The following is a 21,540-nucleotide window of genomic DNA, read 5'->3' as shown; positions in this document are numbered from 1 at the left end:
TGTGAAAAAAACGATGATTTTCACAAAACATATATATGATAAATTTGAGGATTATACAGGATAACTGATAATATTGAAGACCTTTTGGAAAAAATTCAGAAAATAAACTAGGCATTTAAATAATTTTAGGATAAAATTGAAAAATGAAGTTCAAACATTTTCTGATAAAACTGAGGATTGCTATAGACATATATCATAACATTGAGGATTACACAGGATAATTGAGAATATTGAACATTTTTAATAAAAACTCAGATAAAATGATAGGCCTACAAATGCATTTAGAATATAAAGGAAAAAGGAAGTGGAGACAATTTCTGAAAAAAAACGATGATTTTCATAAAACATACATATGATAAATTTGAGGATTATACAGGATAACTGATAATATTGAAGACTTTTTGGACAAAAATCAGAAAATAAAAAAGGCATTTAAATACATTTAGGATATAATTGAAAAATGAAGTTCAAACATCTTCTGATAAAACTGAGGATTTTTATAGACATATATATCATAATATTGAGGTTTACACAGGATAATTGAGAATATTGAACATTTTTATTAAAAAACTCAGATAAAAAGATAGGCATACAAATGCATTTACAATATACAGGAAAAAGTAAGTGGAGACATTGATAAAACTGAAGATTTTCATAAAAGATATGTATGATGAAATTGAGGATTATATAGTGTTATTGATAAAACCCACGATTTATTTATAAAAATAGTTAGATATAATTTAGGATAATTTATAATTTATAAAACAATTTATATTTGAAAAACGCGCTGATATAACTCTAGGCATACAAATGCAATTAGAATATAAATGAAAAATGAAGTGGAAGTATTATCTGAAAAAACTGGAGATTTTCTTAGAACATATGTATGATAAAATTCAGGATTACATAGTGTTTTTGATGAAATTGAAGATTTATTCAGAAAAACATTCAGAAAAAATTCTAGGCATATAAATGCATTTAGAATATAATTGAAAAATAAGATTAGATATTGAATATAAGGATGATTTTCATCTATCCTGTGTGTGAAAATTGAGGATTATGTAGAATAATTGATAATTTTGAATTTTTTGAAAAGCGCAGATCAAATAATAGGCATACACATACTTATAGTATATAATTGATAAATGAAGTAGTAACATTTTCTGATAAAACTGAAGATTTTTATTTAACATATGTATCACAAAATTGAGGATTACATAGGATAATTTATAAAATACATTTTTTTGGATAAACAATTCTGAAACAAATCTAGGCATACAAATCCATTTAGAATATAAATGAAAAATGAAGTTGATATATTTTCTGAAAAAACTGAAGATAGAACATATTTATGATAAAATTGTCTTTTTGATAAATATTATTCTAAATGCATTCGTATGCCTAGAATTGTATCTGAGTGTTCTTCTGAATAAATCTTCAATTTTATCGAAAACACTACATAATCCTCAATTTTATCATGCATATGTTGTATGAAAATCTTCAATTTTTTCAGTTAATACCACCACTTCACTTTTAATTTATATTCTAAATGTATTTTATGCCTAGATTTGTATCATTTAGATTCTAAATGCATTGGTATGACTAGATTTATATCAGAGCATTTTTCAAAAAAATATTTTATAAATTATTTTATAGATTATAAATTATCTATTTTATATATGAGTGTTTTTTTAAATAAATCTTCAATTTTATCAAAAACTCTATTTAATCCTCAATTTCATCATACATATGTTTTATTAAAATCTTCAGTTTTATCAGACATAGTCTCCACTTCCTTCTTCCTTTATATTCTAAATGCATTTGTATGCCTATCATTTTTCTGAGTTTGTTATTAAAATATATTATCAATTATCTTATGTAATCGTCAATGTTATAATACATACATAAATGAAAATCCTCAGTTTTATCAGAAAATGTTTCCACTTCATTTTTCAATTATATTCTCAATGCATTAATATGCCTATTATATTATCTGAATGTTTTCCAAAAAATCTTCAGTATTATCAGTTATCCTGAATAATCCCCAATTTTATCAGACATTTGTTTTATGAAAATCTTCAGTTTTTTTCAGAAAATGTCTGCACTTCTGTTTTCATTTATATTCTTAATGAATTTGTATGCCTAGCATTGTATCTGAGTGTTTTTCCAACTAATTTTTATATTATCAATAATCCTATGTAATAGTCATTTTTTTCATACACAAACTATATGAAAATCTTCAGTTTTAATAGAAAATGTTTACACTTCATTTATCAATTATATCTTAAATCTATTTATAAGCCTATAATTTTATCTGAATTTTTCCAAAAAATCTTCATTATTATGAATTGTCCAATATAATCCAAAATTTTATCACACACAAGTTAGATGTCAAACTTCAGTGTTATCTAAAAATATTACCACTTCCTTTTTCAATTATATTCTACATGATTTCGTATGCTTATACTTGTATCTGAGTTTCTCCCAAAAAAGTTTATATTACCCATTATCTTATGTAATCATCAATTTTATGAAACATGTTATATGAAATCCTTCACTTTTGTCAGAAAATGTTTCAACTTCATTTTTAATTATGTCCTAAATGTATGTATATGCCTATAATTTTATCTTCATTTTTCTCCAGAAAATCTTCAATATTATCAATTATTCTATGTAGCCTTCAATTTTTTCACACATATGTTAGATGAATATCTTCAGTATTATCACAAAATATCTACACTTACCTTTTCAATTATATTCTACATGCATTTCTATGCATAGCATTGAATCTGAGTTTTTCAAAAAATATTTATGACTTATACTATGTAATCCTCAATTTTATGATAATTTATCATATAAAAATCTTCAGGTTTATCAGAAAATGTTACTACTTCATTTTTAAATTATATCCTCTAAGTATTTGCATCCCTATTATTTTTTCTAAGTTATTTCCAAAAAATTCAAAATTATCAATTATTCTATATAATCCTCAATTTGCACAAATAGGTTAGATGAAAAGCTTCATTATATTCAAAATAATCAACCCTTATTTTTCAATTTTTTCTAAATGCATTTGTATGCCTAGAATTGTATCTGAGTGTTTTTCTGAATCATTTCTTCAATTTTATCAAAAACACTATGTAATCCTCAATTTTATCATACATATGTTGTATTAAAATCTTCAGTTTTTTCAGATGTCTAAACTTCTTTTTTCATTTATATTCTTCATGCATTTATATGCCTAGCATTGTATCTGAGTGTTTTTCAAAATAATTTTTTATTATCAATAATCCTATGTCATCCTCAATTTTATGATACGTGGGTTATATGAAAAGCTTCAGTTTTATCAGAAAATGTTTCCACTTCATTTATCAATTATATCGTGAATATATTTATATGCTTATTGTTTTATCAGAGTTTTTTCCAAAATATCTTCAATATTATGAACTGTCAATTTTTGACACATTTGTCATATAAAAATCTTCAGTTTTATCAGAAAATGTTACCACTTCATTTTTCAATTATATTCAAAGATAATTATATGCCGACTGGTTTATCTGACTTTTTTCCATAAAATCTCCGATATCATCAATTATCTTATGTAATCCTCAATTCTTTCACACACAGGTTAGATGACAATCTTCAGTACATTCAAAAAATATCTACACTTCTTTTTCAATTGTATTATAAATGCATTTGTATGCCTAGAATTGTATCTGAATGTTTTTCTGAAACATTTCTTCAATTTTATGAAAAACACTACATAATCCTCAATTTTATCATACATATGTTGTATGAAAATATTCAGTTTTTTCAGAAAATATCTCCACTTCATTTTTCATTTATATCATAAATGCATTTGCATACTTAGGCTTGTATCAGTGCAATTTTCAAAAAAATTATTTTATAAATTATTAATTATTCTATTTTATATCTGAGTGTTTTTATAAATAAATCTTTGATATTATCAAATCACTATGCAATCCTCAATTTCATCATACATGTTTTATGAAAATCTTCAGTTTTATCTTCCATTTTCCTTTATATTCTGAGTTTTTATTAAAAATACTCAATATTATCAATTAGCCTACATAATTTTCAATGTTATAATACATAAGTATATGAAAATTCTCAATTTTATCAGAAACTGTTTTCACTTCATTTTTCAATTATATCCTAAATGTATTTATATGCCTATAACATTTTCTGAATTTTTTCCAAAAAATCTTCAATATTATCAGTTACCCTGTATAATCCTAAATTTTATCATACATGTTTTACGAAAATCTTGAGTTTTTTTCAGAAAATGACTCCACTTCCGTTTTCCTTTATATTCTAAATGAATTTGTATTACAAGCATTTTATATGAATGTTTTTCAAAAAAATTTTTGTATTATCAATAATTCTACGTAATCCTCAAATTTTTTCATACATAAGTTATATGAAAATCTTCAGTTTAACAGAAAATGTTTCCACTTAATTTATCAATTATATCATAAATATATTTATGTACCTATAATTTTATCTGAATTTTTTTCCAAAAATCTTCAATATTATGAACTGTCCAATATAATCCACAATTTCATCACACACAACTGAGATGTAAATATTCAGTATTAACTAAAAATGTTGTCACTTCCTTTTCCAATCATATTCTACATGCTTTCATATGCCTATCATTGTATCTGAGTTTCTTGCAAAAATTTTTATATTAACTTTTATCTTATGTATTTATCAATTTTATAATACATGTTATATGAAAATCTTCAGTTTTATCAGAAAATGTTTCCACTTCATTTTAATTACCTTCTAAAAGTATTTATATGCATATTCTTTTATCTGAGTTTTTTCCAAAAAAATCTTCAATATTATCAATTATCCTACATAATCCTCAATTTTCTCACACACAGGTTAGATGAAAAATTTTCAGTATATTCAAAAAATAGCTACACTGAGTTTTTTATTAAAAATATTCATTATTATCAATAATCCCATGTAATCCTCAATGTTATGATACATATGTATATGAAAATCCTCAGTTTTATTAGAAAATTTTTCCACTGCATTTTTCAATTATGTACTAAACATATTTATATGCCTATTATATTTTCTGATTTTTTTCCAAAAAATCTTCAATATTATCAGTTACCCTGTATAATCTTCAATTTTATCATATATATGTTTTATGAAAATCTTCAGTTGTTTTCAGAAAATGTCTCCACTTCCGTTTCCATTTACATTCTAAAAGAATTTGTATTCCAAGCATTTTATCTGAATATTTTTCGAAAAATTATATTATTAATAATTATATTAAATCCTTAATTTTTTGAAAAACAAATTATATGAATTTATACTTTAGAAAAACAAATTATCTTCAGTTTTAATAGAAAATGTTTCCACTTCATTTATCAATTATATTGTATAACTATTTATATGCCTATAATTTTATCTGAATTTTTCCCCAAAATTTTCAATATTATGAACTAATATAACCCACAATTTTTTCACACACAAGTGATATGTAAATTTTCTGTATTATCTAAATATGTATCCACTTCCTTTTTTATTTATATTCTAGATGCATTCGCATGGCAACCAAAGTATCTGAGTTTCTTCCAAAAAATTCTATGTTATATAATATCTTTTCCTTTATATTCTAAATGCATTTGTATGCCTATCATTTTATCTGATATTTTTATTAAAAATATTCAATATTATCTATTATCCTATGTAGTCCTCAACGTTATGATACATATGTATATGAAAATCTTCAGTTTTATCAGAAAATGTTTCCACTTCATTCATCAATTATACCGTAAATGTATTATTGGCCTATTATTTTATATAATTTTTCCAAAATATTTTCAATATTATGAAGTCTTATAATAATACACAATTTTATCACAGAAAATTTTGATTTAAATCTTCAGTATTATCTAAAACTGTTGCCACTTCCTTTTTCAATTATATTCTACATGCATTTGTATGCCTATCACTGTATCTGAGTTACTTCAAAAATTTTTATATTATCTATTATCTTATATAATCATGAATTTTATGCAACAGGTTATATCAAAATCTTCAGTTTTATCAGAGAATCTTTCCACTTTATTTTTAATTATCTCCAAATTGTATTTATATGACTATTATTTTATCTGAGTTTTTTTCCAAAAACTCTTCAATTATCCTATGTAGTCTTCAATTTTTTCAAACTCAGGTTAGATGAAAATCTTCAGTATTATCACAAAATGTCTACACTTAATTTTTCAATTATATTCTAAATGCATTTCCATGTCTAGCATTGTATCTGAATGTTTTTCCAAAAAGTGTTTATATTATCAGTTATCCTATATAATCCTCAATATTATGGTACATTTCTCATATAAAAATCTTCAGTTTTATCAGATGATGTCACCACTTCATTTCTCAATTATATATTATATATTTATATAATATATTAATATATTTAATTATCTCCTAAATGTATTTATATGCCTATTATTTTATCTGAGTTTTTTCCAAAAAATAGTCAATATTATCAATTATCCTCTGTAATGCTAAATTTTCTCACACACAGGTTAGATGAAAATCTTCAGATTTTTTCAGAAAATATCTCCACTTCATTTTCCTTTATATTCAGAATGTGTTTCAAAAAACTTTTATATTATCAATATTTCTAATTATTCTAAAAATTATTATAAACTATTTGCATTTTGATATATAAATTATATGAGTATATTCAGTTTTATCAGTATATGTTACCAATTCATTTATCAATTATATCCTAAAAGTATTTGTATGCCTATTATTTTATGAGATTTTTATTAAATCTTCAATATTATCATTTCATTTATAAAAACACTCAGAATATGAAAATGGAAATATTTTCTCTTAAAACTGAAGATTTTCATATAGTTTATGTATGAAAAATATTGAAGATTATGTAGGATTATTGATAATATAAAAATTCTTTGGTAAAGCACTGAGAAACAGCTAGGCATACACATCATTAAGAGTATAAATGAAAACAGAAGTCGAGATATTTTGTGAAAAAACCTGATGATTTTCATAAAACATATGCATGACAAAATTGAGGATTATACAGGCTAACTGATGATATTGTAGTTTTTGGGAAAAATTCAGAAAATATAATAGGCATATAAATACATTTAGGATATAATTGAAAAATGAAGAGGAAACATTTTCTGATAAAACTGAGGATAAGTGTAGATGTTTGTGAATATATTGAAGATTTTCATCTCATCTGTGTGGGAGAAAATTGAGGATTACATAGGATAATTGATAATATTGAAGATTTTTTGGAAAAAAATTCAGATAAAATAATAGGCATATAAATACATTTAGGAGATAATTAAAAAATCAAGTGGAATATATTTTCTGATAAAACTGAAGATTTTCATATAACATGTCTCATAAAATTGATGACTACATAAGATAACAGATAATATAAATTTTTTTGGAAGAAACTCATATACAATGATAGGCATACGAAGCATGTAGAAGATAACAGAAAAAGGAAGTGGTGATATGTTTAGCAAATACTGAAAATTTACATCTAATTGGTATGTGATTAAATATTGGATTATATTGGACAGTTCATAATATTGAAGATTTTTTTGAAAACAACTCAGATAAAATGATTGGCATATAATTAGATTTATGATATAATTGATAAATGAAGTGGAAACCTTTTCTCTTAAAACTGAAAGTATTTATATAGTTTATTTATGAAAAATGAGGATTACATAGAGTATTTGATAATATAAAAGTTTTTTGGGAAAAACATTTCGATAAAATAGTAGGAATACAAATTCATTTAGAATATAAATAAAAACAAAAGTGGAGACAATTTCTGAATAAAACAGAAGATTTTCATAAAGATATGATAAAATTGAGGATTATACATGATACCTGATAATATTGAAGATTTTTTGCAAAAATTAAGAAAATATAATAGGCATATAAATAAATTTAGGATATAATTGGAAAATGAAGTGGAAACATTTTCTGATAAAACTGAGGACTTTCATATACATATGTATCATAACATTGAGAATTACATAGGACAATTGATAATATCGAATATTTTTAATAAAATAATCAGATAAAATTATAGGCATATATATGCATTTAGAATATAAAGGAAAAAGGAAGAGGTACATTGTCTGATAAAACTGAAGATTTTCATAAAACATATGTATGATGAGATTGAAGATTACATAGTGTTATAGATAAAAATGAAGATATATTTATAAAAAGACTAAGATGTAAATAGGATAAATTTTAATTTATAAAATATTTTATGAAATAATTTTTTTAAAAAAATGCTCTGACACAAATAAAAGCATGCAAATGCATTTAGAATATAAATGAAAAATGAAGGGGAAATATTATCTGAAACAACTGAAGAATTTCATTCAACATATGTATGATAAAATTGAAGATTACATAGAGTTTTTGATAAAAAAAAAGGATTTGCTCAGAAAAACACTCAGAAAAAATTCTAGGCATACAAATCGATTTTGAATAATATATAAATATATATAATGAAGATTTTCATCTATCCTGTGTTTGAAAATTGAGGATTACATAGAATAGTTGACAATATTGAATTTTTTTTGAAAAAACTTCAGATAAAATAATAGACACAGAAATACTTTTAGGATATATTTGATAAATGAAGTGGTAACATTTTCTGATATAACTGAAGATTTTCATATAACATATGTATGAGAAAAATGAGGATTACATAGGATAGGTTAAAAAATAATTTTTTTGGGAAAAACACTCTGATACATATCTAGGCATACAAATTCATTTAGAATATAAATAAAAAATAAAGTAGAGATATTTCCTGAAAAAACTGAAGTATTTCATGTATCTTATGTATGATAAAATTTAGTATTATATAGTGTTTTACATAAAATTGAAGATTTATTCAGAAAAACACTCAGATACAATTCTAGGCATACAAATGCATTTAGAATATAATTGAAAAAGAAAAGTAGATATTTTTTGAATATACTGAAGATTTTCATCTAATCTGTGTGTGAGAAAATGGAGGATTATATAGGATAATTGATAATATTGAAGATTTTTTTGGGAAAAAAACTCAGATAAAATAATAGACATATGAATACATTTAGAAGATAATTAAAAATGAAGTGGAAACATTTTATGATAAAACTGAAGATTTTCATGTAACATGTTTCATAACATTGATGATTACATAAGATAATAGATAATATAAAAATTTTTGGAAGAAACTCAGTTACAATGATAGGCATAGGAAAGCATGTAGAATATAACTGAAAAAGGAAGTGGCGATATTTTTAGATAATACTGAAGATTTACATTTAACTTGCATGTGATAAAACTGTGGATTATATTGGACAATTCATAATATTGAAGATTTTTTGGAAAAAATCAGATAAAATTAAAGGCATATAAATTGATTTACGATATAATTGATAAATGAAGTGGAAACATTTTATGTTAAAACTGAAGATTTTCATATAATTTATGTATCAAAAATTTAAGATTACATAGAAATACTTATAATTTTTTTAGGAAAAACATTCAGGTAAATTGCTATGAAACAAATTCATTTAGAATAAAATAAAAATGGTAGTGTAGAAATTTTCTGAAAAAAACTGAAGATTTTTATAAAACATATGTATGATAAAATTGAGGATTATACAGGAAAACTTATAATATTGACGATTTAAAAAATTCAGAAAATGTAATAGGCAATAAATATATTTATGATATAGTTGAAAAATGAAGTGGAAACATTTTCTGATAAAACTAAGGATTTTCAAATACATTTGCATCATAACATTGAGGATTATATAGGATAATTGATAATATTTAATATTTTTAATAAAAAATCAGATAAAATGATAGGCATACAAATGCATTTAGAATATAAAGGAAAAGGAAATTGGAGACATTGTCTGATAAAACTCAAGATTTTCATAAAACATACGTATGATGAAATTGAGGAGTACATAGTGTTATGAATAAAATCAAAGATTTTTTATAGAAACACTCAGATATAAAATAGAATAAATTTTAATTTATAAAATAATTTACGAAATAATTTATTTTTGAAAAATGCTCTGATACAATCTAGCATACACATGCATTTAGAATATAAATGAAAAATATGTGGAGGTATTATGTGAAACAACTGAAGTATTTCATTCAACATATATGGTAAAATTGAGGATTACATAGAGTTTTTGATAAAATTGAAGATTTATTCAGAAAAACACTCAGAAACAATATTATGCATACAAATGCATTTTTAATATAATTGAAAAATAAACATAGATATTTTTGAATATGATGAAGATTTTCATCTATCCTGTGTGTGAAAATTGAGGGTTACATAGAATAATTGATACTATTGAAGCTTTTTTAAAAAAATCAGATTAAATAATAGGCATAAAATACTTTTAGGATATAGTTTATAAATGAAGTGTTAACATTTTCTGTTAAAACTGAAGATTTTCATATAACATATGTATCACAAAATTGAGGATTGCATAGGTTAATTTATAAAATATTTTTCTGAAAAACACAATGATAAAAATCTAGGCATACAAATGCATTTAGAATATAAATGAAAAATGAAGTGGAGATATTTTCTGAAGAAACTGTAGATTTTCATACAACATATGTATGATAAAATTTAGTATTACATATTGTTTTTAATAAAGTTGAAGATTTATTCAGAAAAATACTCAGATATACTGCTAAGCATGCAAATGTATTTAGAATATAATTGAAAAATAAATATAGATATTTTTGAATATAATGAAGATTTGCATCTATTCTGTGTGTGAAAATTGAGGATTGCATACAATAGTTGATAATATTGAAGTTGTTTTGAAAAAAACTCAGATAAAAATAATAGGCATACAAATACCTAAAGGATTTAAATGATAAATGAAATGGTAACATTTTCTAATTTAACTGAATATTTTCATATAACTTATGTATCACAAAATTGAAAATTAAATAGGAAATTTTCAATTTTTTTTTTTTTGCAAAAACACTCAGACACAAATCTAGTCATACAAAAGCATTTAGAATATAAATGAAATATGAAGTGGATATATTTTCGGAAGAAACTGAAGATTTTCATACAACATATATATGATAAAATTGAGGATTACATAGTATTTTTGATAAAATTTAAGATTTATTTAGAAAAACACTCAGATACAATTCTAGGCATACAAATGCATTTAGAATATAATTGAAAAAGAAGTGTAGATATCTTTTGAATATACTGAAGATTTTCATCTAACCTGTGTGTGAGAAAATTGAGGATTACAAATGACAATTGATAATATTGAAGATTTTTTGGAAAAAATAAGATAAAATAATAGGCACATAAATACTTTTAGAATATAGTTTAAAAATGTTTTGGACACATTTTCTGATAAAACTGAAGATTTTCATATAACATACATATCTCAAAGTTGAGCATTAAGTAGGATAATTGATAAAATAATTTTTTGGGAAAAACACTCTGAGACAAATCTAGGCATACAAATGCATTTAGAATCTAAATGAAAAATGAAGTGTATGTATTTTCTGAAAAAACTGAAGATTTTCATGCAACAAATGCATGATAAAATTGAGGATTACATAGTGTTTTTGCTAAAATTGAAGATTTATTCAGAAAAAGACTCAGATAAAATTCTCGGCATACAAATGTATTCAGAATATAAATGAAAAGAAGTGCAGATATTGTTTGAATATAACGAAGATTTTCATCTAACTTGTTTGTGAAAATTGAGGATTACATAGAATAATTGATATTATTGAAGTGTTTTTTGGGAAAAAACTATGATAAAATAATAGGCATATAAATACATTTAGGATATAATTGAAAAATGAAGTGGTAACATTTTCTGATAAAACTGAAGATTTTCATATACAATATGTATGATAAATTTGAGGTTTATGTAGCATAATTGATAATATAAATATTTTTTGGAAAAAACTCAAATACAGCTATAGGCATACTAATGCATTTAGAATATGAATGAAAAAGGAAGTGGAGACATTTCCTGATAAAACTGAATGTTTTTATACAACAAATGTATGTAAAATTGAGGAATACGTACAGTTATTGATAAAGTTGAAGATTTGTTTGTAAAAACTCATATAAAATGCTAAGCATACAAATGCATTTAGAATATAATTGAAAAAAAGATGTGTAGATATTTTCAGATAAAACTGAATATTTTCATCACACCTGTATGTGACAAAATTGAAGATTACATAGGATAATTGATAGTATTGAAGACTTTTTGGAACAAAACTCAGATAAAAATAATAGGTTTATATATACATTTAGGATATAATTAGAAAATGAAGTGGAAACCTTTCTGATGAAACTGAAGATTTTCTCATAATATATGTCTCACAAAATTGAGGATTTCATGGGATAATTGATAATATAAAATATTTTGGAACAATCTCTGATTCAATAACAGGCATACAGATGCATTTAGAATATAATTGAAATAGGAAGTATTGACATTTTCTGAAAATAATGAAGAATTTCATGTAACCTGTGTGTAATGAAACTGAAGATTATGTAGGATCATTGATAATATGGAAGATGTTTTAGAAAATCACAGATAAAATAATAGGCTTATAAATATATATAGTATATAGTTTACAAATGAACAGGAAACATTTTCTGATAAAACTGAAGAATTTCACTTAACATATGTATCACAAAATTGAGGAATACATAGGATAATTGATAATGTAAATATTTTTTCCAAGAATTCAGATAAAATGATAGGCATACAAATGCATTTAGAATATAAAGAAAAATGATGAGGAGACATTTTCTGATAAAAATGAAGATATTCATAAAACATATGTATAATAAAACTGAAGATTATATAGTGTTATTGATAAAATTGAAGATTTATTTGGAAAAACACACAGATACAATGCTAGGCATACAAATATATTTAGAATATAATTGACAAAATAAGTATAGACATTTAATGATAATACTAAAGATTTTCATCTAACATGAGTATGAGAAATTGAAGACTACATAGGATAATTAATAATATTGTAGATTTTTTGAAAAAAAACTCAGATAAAATAATAGGCACATAAATACATTTAGTAGATAATTAAAAAAGAAAGTGGAAAGGGTTTCTGATAAAACTGAAGATGTTATTATAACATATGTACCATAAAATTGAGAATTACATAGGATAAGTGATAATATAAATATTTTTGAAGAACATTCTGATACAATGCTAAGCATAGAAATGCATTTAGAATATAATTGAAAAAGTAATTATAGACATTTTGTATTAATACTGAAGATTTTCATCTAACCTGAGTGTGAAAAAAATTGAAGACTACAAAGGATAATTGATAATATTGAATATATTTTTGAAAAAAGCTAAGATAAAAATAGGCATATGAATATATTTTAGAGATAGTTAAAAATGAAGTGGAAATATTTTCTCAAAAAACTGAAGATTTCCATATAACTTGTTTCATAAAATTGATGATTACAAAAGAAAATAGGTAGACACTCAGATACAATCATAGGCATACAAAGGCTAGTAGAATATAATTGAAAACGGAAGTAGTTACATTTTTAGATAATACTGAGAATTTACATCTAACTTGTGTGTGATAAAATTATGGATTGTATAGGACAGTCCATAATATTGCAAATTTTTGGAAAAAATTCAGATAAAATAATAGGCATAAAAAGATATTTACTATGTAATTGATAAATGAAGTGGAAACATTACCTGATAAAACTAATGATTTTCATATAATTTATGAATCATAAAATTGAGGATTACATAGGAATATTGATAATATAAAAATTATCTGGAAAATCACTCAGATACAAGGTTAGGCATACAAATGCATTAAGAATATAAATGAAAATGGAAGTGGAGAAGTTTTCTGAAAAAACGGAAAATTATCATAAAATATGTATGATAAAATTGAGGACTATACAGGATAACTGATAATATTGAAGATTTTTGGGGAGAAAAGATTTTTGAGGTTACATAGTGTTATTGATAAAATCGTGGATTTATTTATGATTTTGTCAGGGAATATCTTGGTTTCCTCATCTATGGTGATTGAGAGTTTTTCTGGGTATAGAAGTTTTGGCTGGCATTTGTGTTCTCTTAGAATCTGCATGAGATCTGCCCAGGATCTTCTAGATTTCATAGTCTCTGGTGAGAAGTCTGGTGTGATTCTCTTAGGTCTTCTTTTATATGCTACTTGGCCTCTTTCTCTTACTGCCTTTAATATTCTTTCCTTGTTTAGTACATATGGGGTTTTGATTATTATGTTATGGGATGTGTTTCTGTTCTGGTCCAGTCTGTTTGGAGCTCTGTAGGCTTCTTGTATATTCTATACCCAGAAAAACTCTCAATCACCATAGATGAGGAAACCAAGATATTCCATGACAAAACCAAGTTTAGCCAGTATCTTACCACAAACCCAGCCCTACAAAGGATAATAGGAGGAAAACACCAATACAAGGAGGGAAACTGCACCCTGGAAAATGCAAGATAGTAACCTTCTTTCATCAAACCCAAAAGAAGATAACCAATCAAATATAAAAGACAACATCAAAATGACAGGATGTAATAATCACTATACATTAATATCTCTTAATATCAATGGACTCAATTTCCCAATAAAAAAGACATAGACTAAAAGACTTGATACATAAACAGGATACCACATTTTGCTGCATACAGGAAATATCTCAGTGTCAAAGACAAACACTACCTGACAGTAAAAGGCTGGATGACAATTTTACAAGCAAATGGTCTCAGGAAACAAGCCAGAGTAGCCATTCTAATATCAGATAAAATTGACGTTCAACCTAAAGCCATCAAAAGAGACACCGAGGGACACTTCTTGCCCATCAAAGGCAAAACACACCAAGAAGAACTTTCAATCCCGAACATCTATGCTCCAAATGCAAAGGCACACTCATTCATAAAAGAAACTTTACTAAAGCTCAAAGCACACATTGCACCTAACACAATAATTGTGGGTGACTTCAACACTGCACTTTCCTCAATAGACCAATCAGGAAAACAGAAACGAAACAGGGACACTGTGAAACTAATTGACCCTTTCTAGCAATTGGAATTAACATATATATATATATATATATATATATATATATATATATATATATATATATATATATGTATGTAAAACATTTCACCCTAAAGCAAAAGAATATAACTTTTTCTCAGCACCTCATGGTACCTTCTATAAAATCGATCATATAATTGGTCACAAGACAGAACTCGACAAATTTAAGAAGATCGAAATAATCCCATGCATCCTATCAGATCACTATGGGGTAAACATGGTCTTCAATAGCAACAAAACAAAAACAGAAAGCCCACATACACATGGAAACTGAACAATACTCTACTCAATGATACCTTGGTCAAGGAAGAAATAAAGAAAGAAATCAAAGACTTTTTAGAATTGAATGAAAATAAAGACACAACATACCCAAATCTATGGAACATAATGAAAGCAGTGCTAAGAGGAAAACTCATAGCGCTGACTGATTCCAAAAAGAAAATGGAGAGAACATACACTAGAAGCTTATTGACACATCTGAAAGCCCTGGAGCAAAAAGAAACAATTTCACCCATGATGAGTAGAAGGCAGGAAATCATCAATCTCAGGGCTGAAATCAATCAAGTATAAACTAAGAGAACCCTACTAAGAATCAACGAATCCAAGAGCTGGTTCTTTGAGAAAATCAACAAGATAGATAAACCCTTATCCAGACTAATCAAAGGGCACAGAGACCGCATCCAGATTAACAAAATTGGAAATGAAAAGGGAGATATAAAAACAGAAACTGAGGAAATTCAAAAAATCATCAGATCTTACTACCAAAGCCTATACTTAACACAACTGGAGAATCTGGAGGAAATAGACAATTTCCTCGACAGATTCCAAACACCAAAATTAAATCAGGATCAAATAGATCATCTAAACAGGTCCATAACCCCTAAAGAAATAAAAGGGCTCATGGAAAGTCTCCCAACCAAAAATAAGCACGGGACCAGATGGCTTCAGTGCAGAAGTCTATCAGACGTTCAAAGAAGACCTAACACCAATACTCTTCAAACTGTTCCACAAAATAGAAACAGAAGGAACACTACCTAACTCATTCTACGAAACCACGGTTACACTGATACCGAAACCACACAAAGATCTAACAATGAAAGAGAACTTCAGGCCAATTTCCCTTATGAATATCGATGCAAAAATACTTAATAAAATTCTTGTCACCCGAATCCAAGAACACATCAAAACGATCATCCACCACGATCAAGGGTACTTCATCCCAGGGATGCAGGCATGGTTAAATATAGGTAAATCCATCAATGCAATCCACTACATAAACAAACTCAAAGAAAAAACCATATGATCATTTCATTAGATACTGAAAAGGCATTTGACAAAATTCATGATCCTTTCATGCTAAAAGTATTGGAAATGACAGGAATTTAAGGTCCTTACCTAAACATAATTAAATCAATATTTGGCAAACTGGTAGCCAACATCAAACTAAATGGAGAGAAACTTGAAGCAATCCCACTAAAATCAGGCACTAGACAAGGCTGCCCTCTCTCTCCATATCTTTTCAATATAATACTTGAAGTCCTAGCTAGAGCAATTAGACAACATAAGCAGGTCAAAGGTATACAAATTGGTAAGGAAGAAATAAAATTATCACTATTTTTAGATGACATGATAGTATACTTAAGAGACCCAAAAACCTCCACCAAAGAACTTTGTTTGTTTATGTAGTGGATTGCAGGTTTTAAAATCAACTCAAGCAAATCAGTTGCCTTCCTATACTCAAAGGATAAGCAGGCTGAGAAAGAAGTTAGGGAAATGACACCCTTCACAATAGCCACAAACAATATAAAGTATCTTGATGTGACTCTAACCAAACAAGTGAAAGATCTTTAAAACAAGAACTTCAGGTCTCTGAAGAAGGAAATTGAAGAAGACCTCAGAATATGGAAAAATCTGCCATGCTCATGGATTGGGAGGATTATTATATTTAAAATGGCCATCTTGCCAAAAGCAATATACAGATCCCATGTAATCCCCATCAAAATCCCAGAATTGGAAAAAGCAATTCTCAAATTTATATGGAATAACAAAAAACCCAGGATAGCTAAAACTATTCTCAAGAGTAAAAGAACTTCTGGGGGTTTTAGTATCTCAGACCTCAATCAATACTACAGAGCAATAGTGTTAAAAACTGCATAGTATTGGCACAGGGACAGGCAAGTGGACCAATGGAATAGAATTGAAGACCCAGAAATGAATCCACACATGTATGGTCACTTGATTTTCAACAAAGAAGCTGAAATCATCCAGCAGAAAAAAGAGTCTTTTCAACAAATGGTGCTGGCTCAACTGAAGGTAAGCATGCAGGAGAATGAGAATTGATCCGTTCTTATCTCCTTGTACTAAGCTCAACTCCAAGTGGATCAAGGAACTCCACATAAATCCAGACACACTGAAACTAAGAGAAAAGAAACTGGGGAAAACCCTTGAGGACGTAGGCACAGGGGAAAAGTTCCTGAACAGAACACCAATAGCTTATGCTCTAAGATCAAGAATTGGCAAATGGGATCTCATAAAATTACAAAGTTTCTATAAGGCAAAGGATACCAACAAAAGGACAAAATGGCAACCAACAAATTGGGAAAAGATCTTCACCAACCCTACATCTGATAGAGGGTTAACATTCAATATATACAAAGAACCCAAGCAGTTAGACCCCAGTGAACCAAATAACCCTACTAAAAAATGGGGTACAGACCCAAACAAAGAATTTTTGCCTGAAGAAATTCGGATGGCCAAGAAGTACATTAAGAAATTTCAACATCATTAGCCATTAGGGAAATGCAGATCAAAACAACCCTGAGATTTCACCTCACACAAGTAAGAATGGCTAAGGTTAAAATGTCAGGAGACAGCAGGTGTTGGTGAGGATGTGGAGAAAGAGGAACACTCCTTCACTGAAGATTTTTATCTAACCTCAGTGTGAAAAAATTGAAAACTACATAGGATAATTGATAATATTGAGGATTTTTTGGAGAAAAACTCAGATAAAATAATACGCATATAAATATATTTAGGAGATAATTAAAAATGAAGTGGAAACATTTTCTGATAAAACTGAAGATTTTCATATAACATATGTATAAAAGTTGAGGATTACATAGGATAATTTATAAAATATTTTTTTAAAAACACTCTGATAAAATCTAGGCATACAAATGCATTTAATATATGAAAGAAAAAATAAGTGGAGTTAATTTCTGAAATACCTGAATATTTTATACAACATATGTATGATAAAATTGAGGATTACATAGTATTTTTGATAAAATTGAAGATTAATTCAGAAAAATACTGAGTATAATTCTATGCATACAAATGCATTTAGAAAAAAATTGGAAAAGAAGTGTATATATTTTTTTGAACTTTTGTAGATTTATCTTTTTTTAATTTTTTTAATTCGATATATTTTTATTTACATTTCAAATGATTTCCCCTTTCCTAGACCCCCCCACTCCCAAAAAGTCCCGTAAGCCCCCTTCTCTTCCCCTGTCCTCCCACCCACTACTTCCCACTTTCCCATTCTGGTTTTGCTGAATACTGCTTCATTGAGTCTTTCCAGAACAAAGGGCCACTCTTCCTTTCTTCTTGTACCTCATTTGATGTGTAGGTTATGTTTTGGGTAATCCAGGTTTCTAGGTTAATATCCACTTATTAGTGAGTGCATACCATGATTCATCTTTTGAGTCTGGGTTACCTCACTTAGTATGATGTTCTCTAGGTCCATCCATTTGCCTAAGAATTTCATGAATTCATTGTTTCTAATGGCTGAATAGTACTCCATTGTGTAGATATACCACATTTTTTGCATCCACTCTTCTGTTGAGGGATACCTGGGTTCTTTCCAGCATCTGGCAATTATAAATAGGGCTTCTATGAACATAGTAGAGCATGTATCCTTATTACATGGTGGGGAATCCTCTGGGTATATGCCCAGGAGTGGTATAGCAGGATCTTCTGGAAGTGAGGTGACCAGTTTTCGGAGGAACCGCCAAACTGATTTCCAGAGTGGTTGTACCAATTTGCAACCGCACCAGCAGTGGAGGAGTGTTCCTCTTTCTCCACACCCTCTCCAACACCTGCTATATCCGGAATTTTTAATCTTAGCCATTCTGACTGGTGTAAGGTGAAATCTCAGAGTTGTTTTGATTTGCATTTCCCTAATGACTAATGAAGTTGAGCATTTTTTAAAGATGCTTCTCCACCATCCGATGTTCTTCAGGTGAGAATTCTTCGTTTAATATTGTACTTGAGGTACTAGCTCAGGCAATTCGACAACATAAGGAGGTCAAAGGGATACAAATTGGAAAGGAAGAAGTCAAACTATCATTATTTGCAGATGACATGATAGTCTACCTAAGTGACCCAAAAAACTCCACTAGAGAACTCCTACAGCTGATAAACAACTTCAGCAAGGTGGCAGGTTATAAAATCAACTCAAGCAAATCAGTGGCCTTCCTATACTCAAAGGATATGCAGGCTGAGAAAGAAATTAGGGAAATGACCCCCTTCACAATAGCCACAAATAGTATAAAGTATCTTGGGGTGACTCTTACCAAACATGTGAAAGATCTGTATGACAAGAACTTCAAGACTCTGAAGAAGGAAATGGAAGAAGACCTCAAAAAATGGAAAAACCTCCCATGCTCATGGATCGGTAGAATCAAAATAGTTAAAATGGCCATTTTTCCAAAAGTAATCTACAGATTCAATGCAATACCTATCAAAATCCCAACTCAATGCTTCAAAGAGTTAGAAAGAGCAATTATGAAATTCATCTGGAATAACAAAAAACCCAGGATAGCTAAAACTATTCTCAGCAACAAAAGAAATTCTGGGGGAATCAGTATTCCTGACCTCAAGCAATACTACAGAGCAATAGTGTTAAAAACTGCATGGTATTGGTACAGTGACAGGAGGATCAATGGAATAGGATTGAAGATCCAGAAATGAACCAACACACCTATAGACATTTGATCCTCGACAAAGAGGCTGAAAACATCCAATGGAAAAAAGATAGCCTTTTCAACAAATGGTGCTGGTTCAACTGGAGGTGAGCATGCAGAAGAATGCGAATTGATCCATCCTTGTCTCCTTGTACTAAGCTCAAATTCAAATGGATCAAGGACCTCCACATAAAGCCAGACACTCTGAAGTTAATAGAAAAGAAACTGGGGAAGACCCTTGAGGACATCGGTACAGGGAGAAAGTTTCTGAACAGAACACCAATAGCGTATGCTCTAAGAGCAAGAATTGACAAATGGGACCTCATAAAATTACAAAGTTTCTGTAAGGCAAAGGATACCATCAAGAGGACAAATCGGCAACCAACAAATTGGGAAAAGATCTTCACCAATCCTACATCAGATAGAGGGCTAATATCCAATATATACAAAGAACTCAAGAAGTTAGACTCCAGAAAACCAAACAACCCTATTAAAAAATGGGGTACAGTGTTAAACAAAGAATTCTCACCTTTTTTTTAATATAATGAAGCTTTTCACCTAACATAATTATGGAAATTGAGGATTACAAAGAATAATTGATAATATTGAAATTTTTTTGGGAAAAACTCAGATAAAATAATATGCATACAAATACATTTACTATAAATTTGAAAAATGAAGTGGTAACATTGATAAAACTGAAGATTTTTATATGAAAACTGTATCATAAAATTGAGGATTACATAGGATAAGTGATAATATAAATATTTTTTGGAAAAACACTCAGATACAATGCTAGGCATAGAAATGTATTTAGAATATAATTGAAAAAGTAAGTGTAGCCATTTTATTATAATACTGAAGATTTTTATCTAACATCAGTGTGAAAAAATTGAAGACTAAATAGGATAATTGATAATATTGAAGATTTTTTGGAGAAAAACTCAGATAAAATAATAGGCATATAAATACGTTTAGGAGATAATTAAAAATGAAGTGGAAACATTTTCTGATAAAACTGAAGATTTTCATATAACAAGTTACATAAAATGATGATTACATAAGATAATAGGTAATATAAAATTTTTTGGAAGAAACTCAGATACAATGACAGGCATACGAATGCATGTAGAATATAATTGAAAAACGAAGTGGCGACATTTTTAGATAATACTGAAGATTTAACTTGTGCATGATAAAATTGTGGATTATATAGTACAGTTCATAATATTAAAGATTTTTTGGAAAAAAATTCAGATAAAGTAATAGGTATATAAGTGAATTTATGATATAATTGATAAATGAAGTGGAAACATTTCTGATAAAACTGAAGATTTTCATATAACTTATTTATCAT

This window comes from Apodemus sylvaticus, chromosome 13, assembly GCF_947179515.1.
Source record: "Apodemus sylvaticus chromosome 13, mApoSyl1.1, whole genome shotgun sequence".
Lineage (NCBI taxonomy): Eukaryota > Metazoa > Chordata > Mammalia > Rodentia > Muridae > Apodemus > Apodemus sylvaticus.
This window is presented reverse-complemented; position numbering follows the sequence as displayed.